Here is a 13812-nt window from a genome sequence, read left to right as displayed (position 1 = left end):
ACACGCTACTAAACACATTGGTCAAGGAAGAAGTCTCAAAGTATTTTAAACTAAATGAAAATTACAATAGAACTTATTAAAATTTATAAGGTATAGCAAAAGCAGTACTTAGGGGGAAATTGATAGCATTGAATGCATCTATTTGAAAAGAAAGATTTGATATTTCTGAGGGACCTGATTTCCTTACCTGATTGATGTCTCTCTCTTTCCGAAATATTGGGAAACATGGACTCCTCTTTAGGTAGCACAGTGACAGAAGAAGGAGCCCCACCCCACACAGGAAGGCAGGGATGGGAATACCTAGGAGCTCAAGCTGGAGCTCAGCCGTGGTGCATTAACATTCCTCAGACAAAGAGGGTGATCTGCATCACCAGAAGTGCACTGCCACCTCAGGCAGCTGGGCGTTAAGAGTGCACATTCTAGACTAGAGTTCCAGGCCCACATCACAGAGCTTTAGCATAGACACCAAAGGTTCTTGATGGTCGGGGAGGGGAAAACACAGAAGTGATGAACCCACAACCCTTCCCCCACCATCCAGGCCAGCAAATCAGTCCACCCCTCTGAGGCCCTTTAGATACTTCCAACTCCACATATTCACCATAGCATATATTTCACCTTGGTGAAATTTTCTATTTATTCTGTTACCCAGCTATTACCTAAGAGCCTTTTATTGCTTGGTGATCTCCTTTTGGACCCCCACGTCATCTTTGAAAGTCGGTCCTGTGCCCAGGGATTTACATCCCCAAGATCTACTCGGCCTTCAACTAAAACTTCCCCTCATACATAATGTGTTTTTACCTGTATGAAACCAGAAATACACTCAGCAGCAGCCCCACCTCCCGTTATCTCCTCAAAAGAATCCACTATCACCAAAAAGCATGAGAGCACAGAGTAGCCTGTATCAACCAACAGAAAGCCTGAGAAAGAGGGCCACAAGGGCGTGGCGCATCCGTGGACCCAGGGCAAACAACTTGAAAACGTTTGGTAGTTCTTCTTTTCCCCGAATCCCTCTTAGGCTAGTCAGCCTCTAAAGGTTCTCAAATCTGGCCCCCTCCACCCATACGGTGTCTCACCCTGCTGCTCCCTCTTTTTCTCTGCCAAATCCCCTCCTCCCAGCAAAATTTTAAACTTTTCCATTATTTTACAGAGCAGTTGTGCTGGACCATGACCTGCAGGGTCAAACTCCTCTTGATTTAGGGACTAGGCTTCTCTTCAGCATAACTTCTAGTGAGCGCAGTTGTAATCATATTTGACAGTACCTTTAGATTTTTTTTGAATCACACCTATGGTTACTTCTTCCATGAAAGGTTTTATGATTTTTTTCCCCATCTACTTTCTATCTTTTCCCCAAAATTCCCATTGACGTCTCTGTACCTTTTTAAACAATAATGTCATTTTTGTTGATGGTGTATATATATTTATTTCATCTCCCCCCACGCTAGCTAGTCATTTAATAGGTATAACTTTTACAGCTTCATTGTTTAGTGCTAAACTGCTGGAATGAAGCCCTGTGTCGTGTCCTCCCTTTGCGTGCCCGCATTCCCTCGCTGAGTCTGATGAATCTATCTTGGCCGCAGACACCCAATCCTTTCCCTCCCATGTGAGAGGGTTTACCAGTAATGACAGCTCCTTTCTTTCCCTGTCTTCTCCCTCACCCACAGCTTCACCATCGTCTCTACCCAAAAGGAAGGTACACTTCAAGCCCACCCCTCACATGTACCCTCCCTCGACTGCAGGAGGTCTCTGTTCACACAAATCCCTCTATGTATCTTTGCTTCTCTGGCATTGTTTTTTTTATAGCAAGTCTGGTCCTGACTGCCCCTAAGGCCCCCAGGACTCATGATTGTAAAATCATCCTTTAAAGTCTGAGCAAGATCAGCTCCACCAACAATAGTTTCAGGTGGGGCGGGCCCCATGGTCGAGTGGTTAAGTTTGCACACTCCGCTTTGGTGGCCCAGCGTTTCGCCGGTTTGGATCCTGGGCGCAGACATGGCACATTCATGGACATTCATGTGTGTGTGTGTGTGTGTGTGTGTGCTGATATAGAGAGAAAGGGGAGGGAGGGAGCGGAGACAGAGACAAAGTGGAGAGATATCGAAAATGGGTCAAAATACTAATGGGTACACCTGGATAAAGGGTATATGGTTGTTTACCATCCATGCAACTTTTCCACAAGTTTATCTTTAAATAAATACATTTTAAAAATGGTCCGTTGGCTGTTGTCCCAAATTTTGCCTAACCTTTGAGATTTCTGGCTTTGATTCCTGCAGCTGCCATCGCTAGCGTACCCAGACCCCAGAAGTGTGCAATGGTGACTTTAAAACAGTTGTCGCAGGTTCTGTCCCAGGCAAGGAACCCTGGATCCTCTTTGCGCATTTAAAGTGTGCTAACATTTCAACAGGGTTTCACAAAATACTGGAAAAGAGCATCCCCCCCAAATTTTTTTTTAAAGAATTATACATAATATAAAACAAGAACCAAAGGAAAGAACAAAATATTCAACATGTGTACAGCATGAAACCCTTAATTTCTTCCTTATCTGGTGCCACTGGGTCGTCCGTCTTCTGGGGTTTTGTGGTGTGAGTTGGTTTGCCGGCACTTCCTCTGCTCTGCTAGTCAGCTGCCACTCCTGCACCGGATTTCCGTCTTCAAAAAATGTGTTGACATCTTTTGTCATATCTTCTCCCCTTCTTGTCATCCTCAAGGGCCTTATTCTTTTTAAATCCTTTACTTGTTTTGGCAGCTTTATTGAAATATAGTTCACATACTATACAACTTACCCATTTAAAGTGTATAATTCCATGATTTTTAGTATATTCACAGATGGGTAACCATCACCACAGTCAATTTTAAAGCATTTTCATGACTTCAAAAAGAAACTTCATAACCTTTAGCTGTCATGCCCCTGTGCTCTCATCCCCCCAGCCCTAAGCGACCACTAGTCTACTTCCTCTCGCTCTAGATTGCCCTGTTCTGGACATTTCGTATGAATGGAATCATATGAGGTTATTTGTGACTGGCCTCTTTCACTTCTGCGTAATGTTGTCAGGGTTTGTGCATATTGTAGCATGTATCAGTACTTTTTATTGCCAAAAAATATTACATTGTGTGGCTATACCGTAATTTATTTACCCATTCGTCAGTTGATGGACGTTTAGGTTGTTTCTGTCTTTTGACCGTTATGAATAATACTGCTATGGACATTTGTGTACAAGTTCTTGTGTGGACATATGCTTTCATTTCTCTTGAGTGTCTAGCTAGAAGTGGAGTTTCTAGGTAATATGGTAATTCTGTGTTTAACTTTTGAGCAACTGCCAGACGGTTTTCCAAAACAGCTGCCCCATTTTTCATACCCACCAGCAGCATAGAAGGGTTTCAGTTTCTCGGCCTTCTAACACTTGCTATTATCTCACTTTCTGATTCTAGCCATCCTGTGTGTGAAGTGCTATCTCACAGTGGTTTTGATTTGCATTTCCCTGGTGACTAATGATGTGGAGCATCTTTTCATGTAATATTTTACTTTTGGGGAAGGAGAGGAGATAAAAAGTGTTTGATCTCCTGTGTTTAACTCATCATACAGTAGCTCGTTTTAAATGTATTACAGGAAAAAAACTTTCTTCTAAATCTTTGAAAACACTTGCATGGTGATGTGAAGTCCTTATCACATGTGCAGTTTTCTCCTTCTGTGCTCTCTACGTGCTGCAGTCACTGTGTGACTGAGGGACTGCAACACCGTGCACTGCATTTGCTTGGGAAGATTCCTTTCTGCGTGGGGTGGAGGGAGGAGTTAACTCAGTGACTTCTCAGGCTTGACTACAGGGCTGAGCAGAACTGATGGCCAGAGCATCTGAAGCTCAGTGCGTTTCCTCCCCATGGCTCTGTCCATCTGTTTTGGGTCAGTGAGCTCCACAGGTAGTAAATGTCAAAGAAACATGAGAGCTGTGACATGGGCACAAAGCATACACCTGAGAGACGGATGGCAGGATGTTCCCATGGGCTTTTGCCCCTTAACCGTAGTGTAGGAGACGGGCCGTATCACACGTGCCAGATGAGAACTGTGAAAGTGGGGTGAGGGGCACACGGGAAGTTCCACGGCTCTCGTGCATGTTCAAACATTTCTGTAATAGAAAGCTTAAAATAATGAAAGAAGCTGGGTGCCTCCTAAATAGAGGGAGGGGACGAGAGGATACCTGGCAAGGGGGCTCAGTCCGTCAAGACGAGGGTTCATCTCTCTCAATAAGGACATTTCAGGAAGTGTAATCATTGAGGTTAGGAAGGAAACCTCTTTTCATAGAACAGGAAAGAAGGAAAGGAGGAACGGGAAAAGGTTTCTGTGGAGCTTTATTGACGGAAAGTTCCTGTCTCCTGACTTCTCGTTCCTCTGTGATCAGCGGTCCAGCACATCTACTGAGCAAATGGAGACAGCCTAAATTTGAGGAAAGTGGAGGAGATTTGAAATAAATGTGAGTGTCCCTGGAGAGAGAATGGAGTAAGGAAACAGCGACCTAAGCTCCATTTGTCTTGTTCTCATGTTAGTAAGCATGGGATAATTCTTTGTGGAATGAGTGAGTGATTTCCAGCTAGTGCTGGGGCCGAATTTACTGTGGCATCGGTAGACTCCATTGTGAGATTTAATCCAATAGTGATCAATTAGTTACAGGAAGGCCTTTCTGGGAAAGGCAGAGAGATGGGATTTTGCCAGACAGGAAGGATTAAAAGGGATTGGATGGGGCCCGTTAGTAGCGGAGCTTTTTAAATGTTGGTTACCTGACAGACCATCAAGTCTACCCCAGAGAGGGAGGAAATGTAAACAAGAGCTTGACGGACAGACAAGGAGTAAGTGGAAAAATGAATGGCCTGGAGTTGAAAAGTTAACAAGGGGCATATGAATCAGAAGAATGAGAGACGAGGCCAAAGGGTGGAATGTCCGACTGTAATAATCTGGATGGCTGAAGTCTTCCTGGTGATAAGCTCTGGAGTGTGCAGTAACTACACTGGAATGGAAGGAAAGGACCCTAAGATGAGAGGATGTAGAAACTGAGAGTCTGGTCTTTGGCTGGTCTATCCACATCGATGGTAGAGCCCTCCATGGCCTCCTCACCTCTTCAAGTCTCCTGCCCTGGGCCCCATCCCCCTCCCAGGGCCTCCACAGAATCTGCGTTCTTTCTTTGACCTCAAGTTTCAGACATTGTGGGGTCAATGGCATAACTCTGGACAAGAAGATACAAGTGTGGAGTGAGAGAGGCTGTAGTGGACACCGGTTTTGTTTTTGGTTTTTGTTTTAACACCTAGCATTCACAAGCCTTTCTGGGAAAACTACCTCCAGTGCCCTGTGGGATACTCACCCCATTTGTGTAGAGTGTGTGTGTGTGTGTGTGTGTGCGCGCGCGCGTGTTCGGTTTTGTTACAATAGTTACCATTATACTTGAATCTTTTCTAATGTCCTCAAATTCCTTTCCCTTACTTGGAGTCTTATTTCGTTTGTCACCTATATCTTGACCCCCTCTTATGACTTACAGAACAATCATTTTATTCTATTTATCCCTTTTTCTCCTCCCTTCCATTTTTAAAATCATGTTGTTTTTAGAAAACAAAATTGGTATTTTATTTTTCCACCCTTGTAACCATCTTTATTTTACTTAGACATCTAAAACTTAATGTATTTAACGCTCACCATCATAATGCTTTTTGAATTTTGTCCCAGTTGACACTCAGCCAATTTTTGAGTCCCAGTCTGTCTAAGTGGAGTTGCCTTTCCTCCAAACCCCTATTGTAAGGGTGGGTATGTGTGCAGTCCATGGTGAGACCCCCATATATCTGTAACCTGGTGCATAGTCTGGGACTCACCTCTGGTTCATGAGCTGCAGGTGTTCTGGGGGAGACCAACCATGGCTCCACCAAGGCCGTGAATATCAGAGGCGGCACTTCCATCCTGATAGGTGAACTGTACACACTAAGGGCAAGATCTTGTATATTCCTATTAAGCATAGATGGAAGGAAGGCAGCAAGATCACCTTCCCCAAAGAGGGGATGCCATGCCTGATGACCTCCCTGCAGATATTGTTTAGTATTCAAAGAACAGCCCAGTGTCTTTTTGGAATAAGGCATCAGTGTGCTGTGCAGTGCCTGGATCAGCCTCAAGGTGGTGATGCCTGGATCAGATTGAGGAGGGGGCGGGGGGAACAGGACAGGGTCACCATATGGATGATGAGGCATAAAGCTTTGTTCTACCGGCAAGGTCCTCCTTTCCCCTCTTCATTTTTTCTTCCCTCCTCGCTTACTCCAAGTCATCGTTTCCTTACTCTCAGCTTTATTTTGTCCTGGGAGGTAGGTGGCTACCTGGTCAACATCGTTACTACTGGCAGCTGAGTGACGCTTTTGCTCTGCAACAAAATATCATTTGGCAGTCTGAAGAAATACCTACAGAGGGGAACCACTTCCCCCAGGTGCGTTTCCAGTAGGGAAACCTCAGTGTAAAGTTTAAAGAATTCTTCCCTAACACATTAATATGACTCACATGACAGATTCTTAAGGAGTGTCTGTGCTGTTCCTAGCCCCTCCCCCACCAGCCCAGGATCCACTGCAGCAATACCCTCCCCCACCCCCCAAATCCCATTCAGGGTTCACCCCCGTGGGGTCCTCTGGTCACTGACCTCTAAATCATGATGAAGCCACTGTTTTTTCTTCATTGTTGTTTTATGAATTGCATACCTATTCTTGACCCTCTTCGGATAGAGAACACCTGTCTTCCCTACTCTCTGAAGGATGTAAAACATTCAGTGAGCGGGAGGTGTGGGCTGCTCTACACTTTCGTTAAGGCTAAGCGAAGAGGCAGGAGGCAGAGCCCACCTCCTCAAACTTCATCAGGGAGGAAATGGGCTTTTGGGGGCACGTGATATCTCTTTGTCAACAAGAGCTCCAGAGCACTGGTGACCTTTCAGAAGCCAGAGGAAGCAATCAGTAAGAGCTGAACTCACTCCTCCTTTTCCCTAAGCACAAGCCCTGAGTTACCTGAAACCCATGCCCCCAACACAGGACACAGAAAAGACATCACTATTATTAGAGAATCATTTATTGGGGAGAATTAGTATTCTTCTCAAGAAGGAATTATTTTGCGGTGGGAAATGTTCCGCTCTCGAAACGCTGGAAAAGCGTTTTCTGTTGACATAGAGACGGATCCCTAAACATAGTGCCTTTAGCGGTGGTGAGAACAGCTGGAGGCCCCTGGGCCGGCTTGACGCCTGCAGGTGGGGCTTGGATGGGGCACATGCTCCCTGCGGGGCACAGATAAGGGACACTTCTGATCCAATAGCTGATCTTTAAACACCACGACTTTCTGAGGGTGTCTGTTCTGGTCTCTGATCCATCTAGAACATGTAGGATAATTCTGGCCAGCAAAGACAACTTCTTGGTGGCAGGACTTGGTATTTGGCACTTTACAGGAGGGAGCCCTGTAGTTGGAAGGATGCCCCTGGACGGGCTCTGCCTGGGCCTGCTCTTCTGCCTTCTGCTCAGTTTTCACAAACTTCCTCAGGGAAGGAAGGGGCTCTTGAGGGCAGGTGACCTCTGTTGCACACCGCTGCCCCAGTTTCTCCACTGGGAACTTCCCAGGGACCGTCCTGGTCTTCTGAGCCGTGGTGGTCCCAGTAATGGCAGCTCTCCCTTTAACCAGGCCTCTGCTCTGTGCAGATGATATGGGGCGGCCCTTTTCCTGGGGATGTTCTTGCTTTTTGCCTTTTGTCCCAGGACGAAGCCATTGAAAAATGTGGTTCATCTTTTTTCTGAACAGACTTTCAGGAGGAGGCTGTGCCTTCTGTGATGAGGTCTGGGAAGACTTGCTCCCAAGCGTCTCCTCTGATGCTGTGATCTGAGTAGGGAAACTCTTTCTTGTAGGTTGGGATGTCCCCAACCCTGCATCCCCTCCACCAAGCTCTTCTTTGTTGGTGCCCGGAGGGCTCACTCTTATTGTAGCTGGTGGGACTTTCTTATCCTCGTACCTCTTTCGGTCTTTCTTAGGGACCCAAGGCTCCTGCCGCTGCTGCCTGCTGATCCCACTGTCCTCCAGATGGACATGCAGCACCTGGGAAGCTCCCATGTCCCCACTGGAGACACCGTGGGCATGCGTCAGTGAGGCCTTGTAAGTCAAGCTCTCTGAGGCAGGGGACCTGTCAGTGTGTTGGCCTTGGACCTGGCTCTGATTCCTCTTCTCTAGTTTCGACTTTAATTCCCTAAACAGATGTTCCTTAAGATCCGATGACTTCGGGTCTTGGGGAACTTGTCTTTTTGGTGCAGGGCTTTCAATGGTCCCAGTAATTTCTATTTTACTGTGATTCTCACGTATCCTTTGGGAGCTTCCTGGCTTGCTGGTTGTCAACACATTACCAGTTTTTGACTGCAGAGCGTTGAGCTCCTTGGCCCTGAATATGTCCCTGGCCGTGCTGTGCACGGAAAAGGGTTCCGACTTCATCTTTTTGTCCTGTCGCCCTTCTCTTCTATCACTGGAACTCACTCTCTCATCCTTTGTCTCATGTTTGGCACCAGCTTGCCTTGCAGGCAGCTCTGGGGGGCATCTGTTGCCTAGCTGAGTAAATTTCTGACTCGCTTTGCCTGTGATGCCACATGTGACAGGCAGATGAGTCTGCCTGGCACCCTTACTCCTCTGAACAACCTCTGCAATCTCTTGGTTGATACCAGAGGGTGATTGTCTCGGCACCCCTTGTCCTTGCCTGCCCATAGGTGAAGTAGCAGGGCAGAGACGATCCAGGACCAGGGCTGAATTTGTTGTTTCCACTTTTTCTTGAAGAACAGATTTAGAGCTTCCTCTATGGGGCTCGAAGCCCTCGGATGTGGAGTCCAGTTCCAAAGTTGGGTTATTTGAGGGGGGACAGTAGAAACAGGGCAAGGACTGGGATGCAGCATCTTCCAATTTAAATGCCTGTATGGATTCAAGGACCCTGCAGGGAAGGCCCCACTCCATTCTCATACGAAAGCTTTTAATATGGCTTTCCATCATCTGCTGTGCACTGGAATCAATGAAGCAAAGCTCCTGGAAGGTATTCAGGGAGGATTCCCCACCCACTGAAGGTGGCAAACTCCTCTGTGTTATTCGGGTGCGGGATTTGTCAGAAAGCAGCAATGTCTGCTTGCTAGCATGCCATGAACTGCGCACCGTCCCAGGGAGCCGAGCCTCACTGATTTCCTCAAACTTCTTGCTCAAATGTGCTTTCAGGACATTTTCAAGTTGTTTCTGATCTAGACTTTCCTCCAAGGCCCTTGAATTTTTCCCTGACAGACTTGCCACGTGACTATTTAGGTCTTTCTCAGAGTCATATGCCGGATCCTTATCTGAAGAGCTCTCTGGGTCACTCAGCAGATGAGCTTTTGGGCCGTTCTCTGGGCTATGCCCCCGATCCTTCCCCATCTCCTTCTCTACCTGAAGCAGTTCTGAACCCCTCTCATGGAAGCTTTTGGATTGGCTCAATCCAACATTTAGATCTTTGCTCACCGAGATCCGTGAGAGTCCACGATTGCTCTCTGACTTAGCTATCTCTGAGAAATCTCTTGGAGGCACCATCAGTGACAGACACTCACAGATCCTGCGGGGCAGGCCCCACCGGTGTTGGATGAGCCTCTTTCGAAGGTGATGTTCCAGTTTCTTCCTCAGCTTATCACTGAGAGGAAACTCTACGGGAAGGGTGGAGATGGAGGCATGGGCCTGGGAGGCCTGATGGTAAGGAAAGTTGGGAGCTGAAGAACAAAATTCTTCCTGAGATCTTTGGACTACAGAGGGGGAACCCCACAAACTTTCCTGTTGCTTCTGCAACACTTTCCATTCCAGTTGTTGAATTTCAGATGAGGTGAGAGACTCTGATTCATCCTGGGGTCTATGGTAACACACTCCACAGATCCTTATCTGGGGTAGAGGACCAGATGGTAGGATTGGGAGTGGGGATTTAAGGTGGGCCTGGGACTTGACCTGAGTGAGAGGTAGGGGCTGGGATTGGGGCAGGGTTTGAGGCAAGGGCTGGGGCTGGATCTCAGGCAAGGATGGACGTTGGCGATGGAGAGGTACTGGGGATTCTTGGCCCATGGAGGCATTTGAGATGGTATTGAAAAGGAAGATTGTGGTGCAGTCACTTGAGTCACGGATAGCAGAGGGCAAGGACTCGCTGTGCAGAGATGGGAGACCCCAGAAGAGCTCCAGACATTTTTCCTGTAAATGATCCTCCAAGATTTTAGGATATGGGGGCTGCTCATGCATGTGCAGCTCCTTTGGTTTGCCTGCACTGCTCCAGAAAGGAAGGGAGAATGCTGAGTCACACTCATCAGCATTTGACTCTGACATTTTCCCCGAAGGATTTAGTTGGTAGCCTGGCCTAAGTTTTTTTGGAAAAGAACCCTTCTCCTTTTCCTCCCACATCAGGAAATCACTCCTTTTTTGGACTTGTCTCTCCAGGAGTGCCAGGACATGCGGGCTGAGAAATGAGAGGTTACCAGGCTCTATAAGGTTAGCTGTAGGGTGTCTCTCCAGAGAGGACTCTGAAGAATGGAGGGCAAGAAACTCTCGATTAAAATCACGTGGTGCCAAGGTGGAAGGTGCTAAGAACAAGTCTTTGGCACAAGCTTGCCAGCAGGATAATTCTGAAATTGACAGGCTTGAATGGTCAGTGCCTCTGACTGTTTGGACGTAAGTGGATAACCCACCAGGGCTATCTGGAGATGAGTTCTCTGGAACAGACTTCAATAAGATGGAAACCGATTTAGATTGAGTCACAGTTAAAGGGTGGTCTGTCGGTGGTGAGACAGACAGGCTTGGTGGTGCGTGATGACAAGCCAGTGAGTCACTGGGATTCATTATCTGGGACAAATTTGGTAAGGGGTTAATATCTTGGGAAAGGGTGCGGTCAAGAGAGAAGATCGTATTCAGAGACAGAGTGGCCTCTGGTTGGAGAATAGGACCCGTTGCCTGGGTGTCATGTGGTGGGAGAGGGGGAAGGGCAAGGGGTTGGGGTGGGGAATGGTCTGCTGAGAAGTTGGACTCCAAGGGAGGAAAAGGCTCTGGTGGCATAGAGTGACCCGGTGGTGAGGGTGAAAGAAAGTCAGCTAAGGGTGTCATTGGGTTAGGTGAGCGGACGGAGGGGGGCGGTGGGGAAGGGCCAGGTGGAGGGGATGGTGTTAGGTCTCCTGGAGGGACTTCTGAGAAGGCAGAGGACAGAGTGAATGATGACTCAGTCCCAGAAGCTGTGGAAGCCAGAGAGGACACAGAGGCGGTATCATCTTCCAGGTCCTCCAGGAACAGCAGCCGATTGATCTCAGCAGTTATGCTATTACACACCTCACAGGAGGGGTCTGGGCATAATAGTTGACGAATGCGGGTGGTATCGCGAGGCCGGCCTAGGGGCCTGCGGGAGACAGGAAGTAGAAAACTGTAGCCAGGACCAGAACAAGGAAAGGAGGACCTGCTGGCCTGTCAGGGGAGGGGCCACCTGAAGCCTGCTGCCCCTTCACAATGCCCCACATCTATGACTTCACCATACACTCAGCAGCCCTCACCCCAAGGCCTTCATTCACATACCCGTTCCTATGGCAAACCCCTCCCATGAATACTGCAGGCTGTACTGAATCCCTGGAATTGCAGAGAACATGTCAAAGAGGGATCAGGAAAGAAAAGACTAGTCACCTTTTCAGAATAGAAATTAGCCTCCTTTTCTCCTCTGTTTCCCTCTGGTAATTTCTCCAACCTGGGAAACCAGAAGAGTGAATTACATGTAATAAAGGTAGAAGCATAGGTGTTACACAGGAGTCCCTTTATGGGAGACCCTTGGGATATTAACGGGATATTAACTCTGAAAGCCCCAAGAATCAGTAGATGTGGTCAAACGGTCAATGATAATATTAATAAGGTTCACATGTGTTTGTTGCTTCATTTATAAAGTACTGTCACATACATTATCCCATGGGATGTTCAAAACCACCATGTGAGGAACATAGGTCAATGGTTACCTCAAAGAGGAGTCTGATCATCCAGGAAGTCAACGTAGTTTCACAAGGTCAGGAGACAGAAGTTCTGACTCTTGACGTCTCCCACGGCCACCCACTGGGCAACACCCATTGTCCAGGCCCGTCACTGCTTCATGCCCTGAGCTGGGCAGAGCAGGAATCTGAGAAATGTCTCGGGTTCTGACTACCTTCCCATGAGCCTTTCCTCTGAGGCCTCTATTTTCTGAGAGGGACTCTATCTAGCGACTGACATCCTCAGAGACCATGGACCTGGGACCTCATGGAGAGGACAGGAAGGGTCACCCTTGGAGAGCTCAGGTGGGATGGGTGGAACCTTACCACTTGATGTTCCACCTCTTCTTCTCCTCTTGGCTCTGCCCTGACGCTGAGAACAAAAAGAAAAGAATGAGGAGCGAGGACTTAGTTGGCTTGCTCCTCTCTCTAGGAAACTCAGATATTCATCCAAGATTACTGTCACTCTCCATTTTTATTACTAGCACTTTGTGTTCTTTCCCTTTCTCAATTTCTAAGGGTGATAAGATACTTTCAATTTTTCCTTCTTTGAAAACCTCGAAGGAGGATTTTTGGCTAGAGTCCACACTTGATCTTCTCAGTCAGAAGTCCTCTGCTCAAGGCGGGCATAGACTCTGGGGCCCACAGTCACATCTGTGCTTCCTCAGATGGGACCCTGTATCCTGGAACAGAGCTCACACTCCAGTGTCTGCTCAGAGGCTCAGCCCTGCTCTCCTGATCTGCCCAATACAAAGGACGTTTGGTCGAATGACGCCCGACATGGGAATGTGACTCGTGATCCAGTGCTGGGAACAGTGTTCTCCTACACAGATCCCAGACTCTCTAAATAACCTAATGCAGGGCCGTGAAATCAGTGATGGGATTTTATCCAGGAATCCTCCACCACACCCAGATGGTCTGTGAGTTTTAAATGGGAAACAGTCCCAGCTGAACCCCTAGTCCTGCCTGGCCTATTCCCCTAGAAGGATGATGTTCTATCCTCTATTCAGACTTGCCATCTTAGGAGTCTCTCTGGACCAACTCATTTAAAAATGTGGGACTAGAAATGGAAACAACAATAAAAAATCCCTGTTGGTGGCTTGCCCAGGGATCCTTACCTTTTGGTAGATTTTGGTTTTCCAGAAGGTTGGTAAAGATGGAATCCCCACCAGGAAGCACAGGAACAGAAGAAGCAACCACAACCCACACACGATGGTGAGGTTGTGGTCACTATCTAAGAATGTTGAGCAGATGCTCAAAAACAACTCAATATGGCTATTCAGAAATGAGAGAACATTCCATTGACTGAACTCCATTTTCTGAATCGCAAGGCTGCCTGAGGCAACTGAGCTCTGAGAGTGTCCGCACTTGCCTATAATCCCAGGCCTGCATCACAGAGCACTGAAGAGTCACAAAGGGTTTCAGAGGGTGGGGGAGGGGACATGAAGAGGGTGTGCCCATGGCCCCTTCCCCCCACCAGCCCAGCTGATCTCTCCATCCATCCTGGGCCCTCCAGGTCCCTCTGCCCTACCCTGCCATCCTATTTTCCAACTCTGTCCGTTCATCATATCATACAATTACATTAATGGAATTTTCTGCCTGTTCCACCTGTACTCCAGATATTACCTGGGCCCCCTTTACTGTTTGGAGAGCTTGACTTTGGTTTCACCAATTCCACTGCCTCAAAAGTCTGAAATGCTCCCTGGAATTTTTGCTTGTACCCAGACATTTACACTCAGAATCATATATGTCCTCAAATCCATCTTTCCTTTAGAATGTTTTTGCCTTACATGAACCCTG

General features: G+C 47.5%; 1 non-coding gene across 1 annotated transcript; it reads right to left on the bottom strand.

The window, feature by feature from the left end:
• Positions 1-7054: 7054 nt before the first annotated feature.
• On the bottom strand, positions 7055-13365 carry LOC100629521 (uncharacterized). The gene is made up of 4 exons (XR_011437269.1): positions 13131-13365; positions 12340-12385; positions 11681-11741; positions 7055-11402 (listed from the first exon to the last, which is right to left on the bottom strand). It is a non-coding gene; the product is annotated as an uncharacterized protein (transcript).
• Between the last annotated feature and the right edge of the window lie 447 nt (positions 13366-13812).

Source organism: Equus caballus, chromosome 3 (genome assembly GCF_041296265.1).
Source record: "Equus caballus isolate H_3958 breed thoroughbred chromosome 3, TB-T2T, whole genome shotgun sequence".
Classification (NCBI taxonomy): domain Eukaryota; kingdom Metazoa; phylum Chordata; class Mammalia; order Perissodactyla; family Equidae; genus Equus; species Equus caballus.
This window is presented reverse-complemented; position numbering and strand designations above follow the sequence as displayed.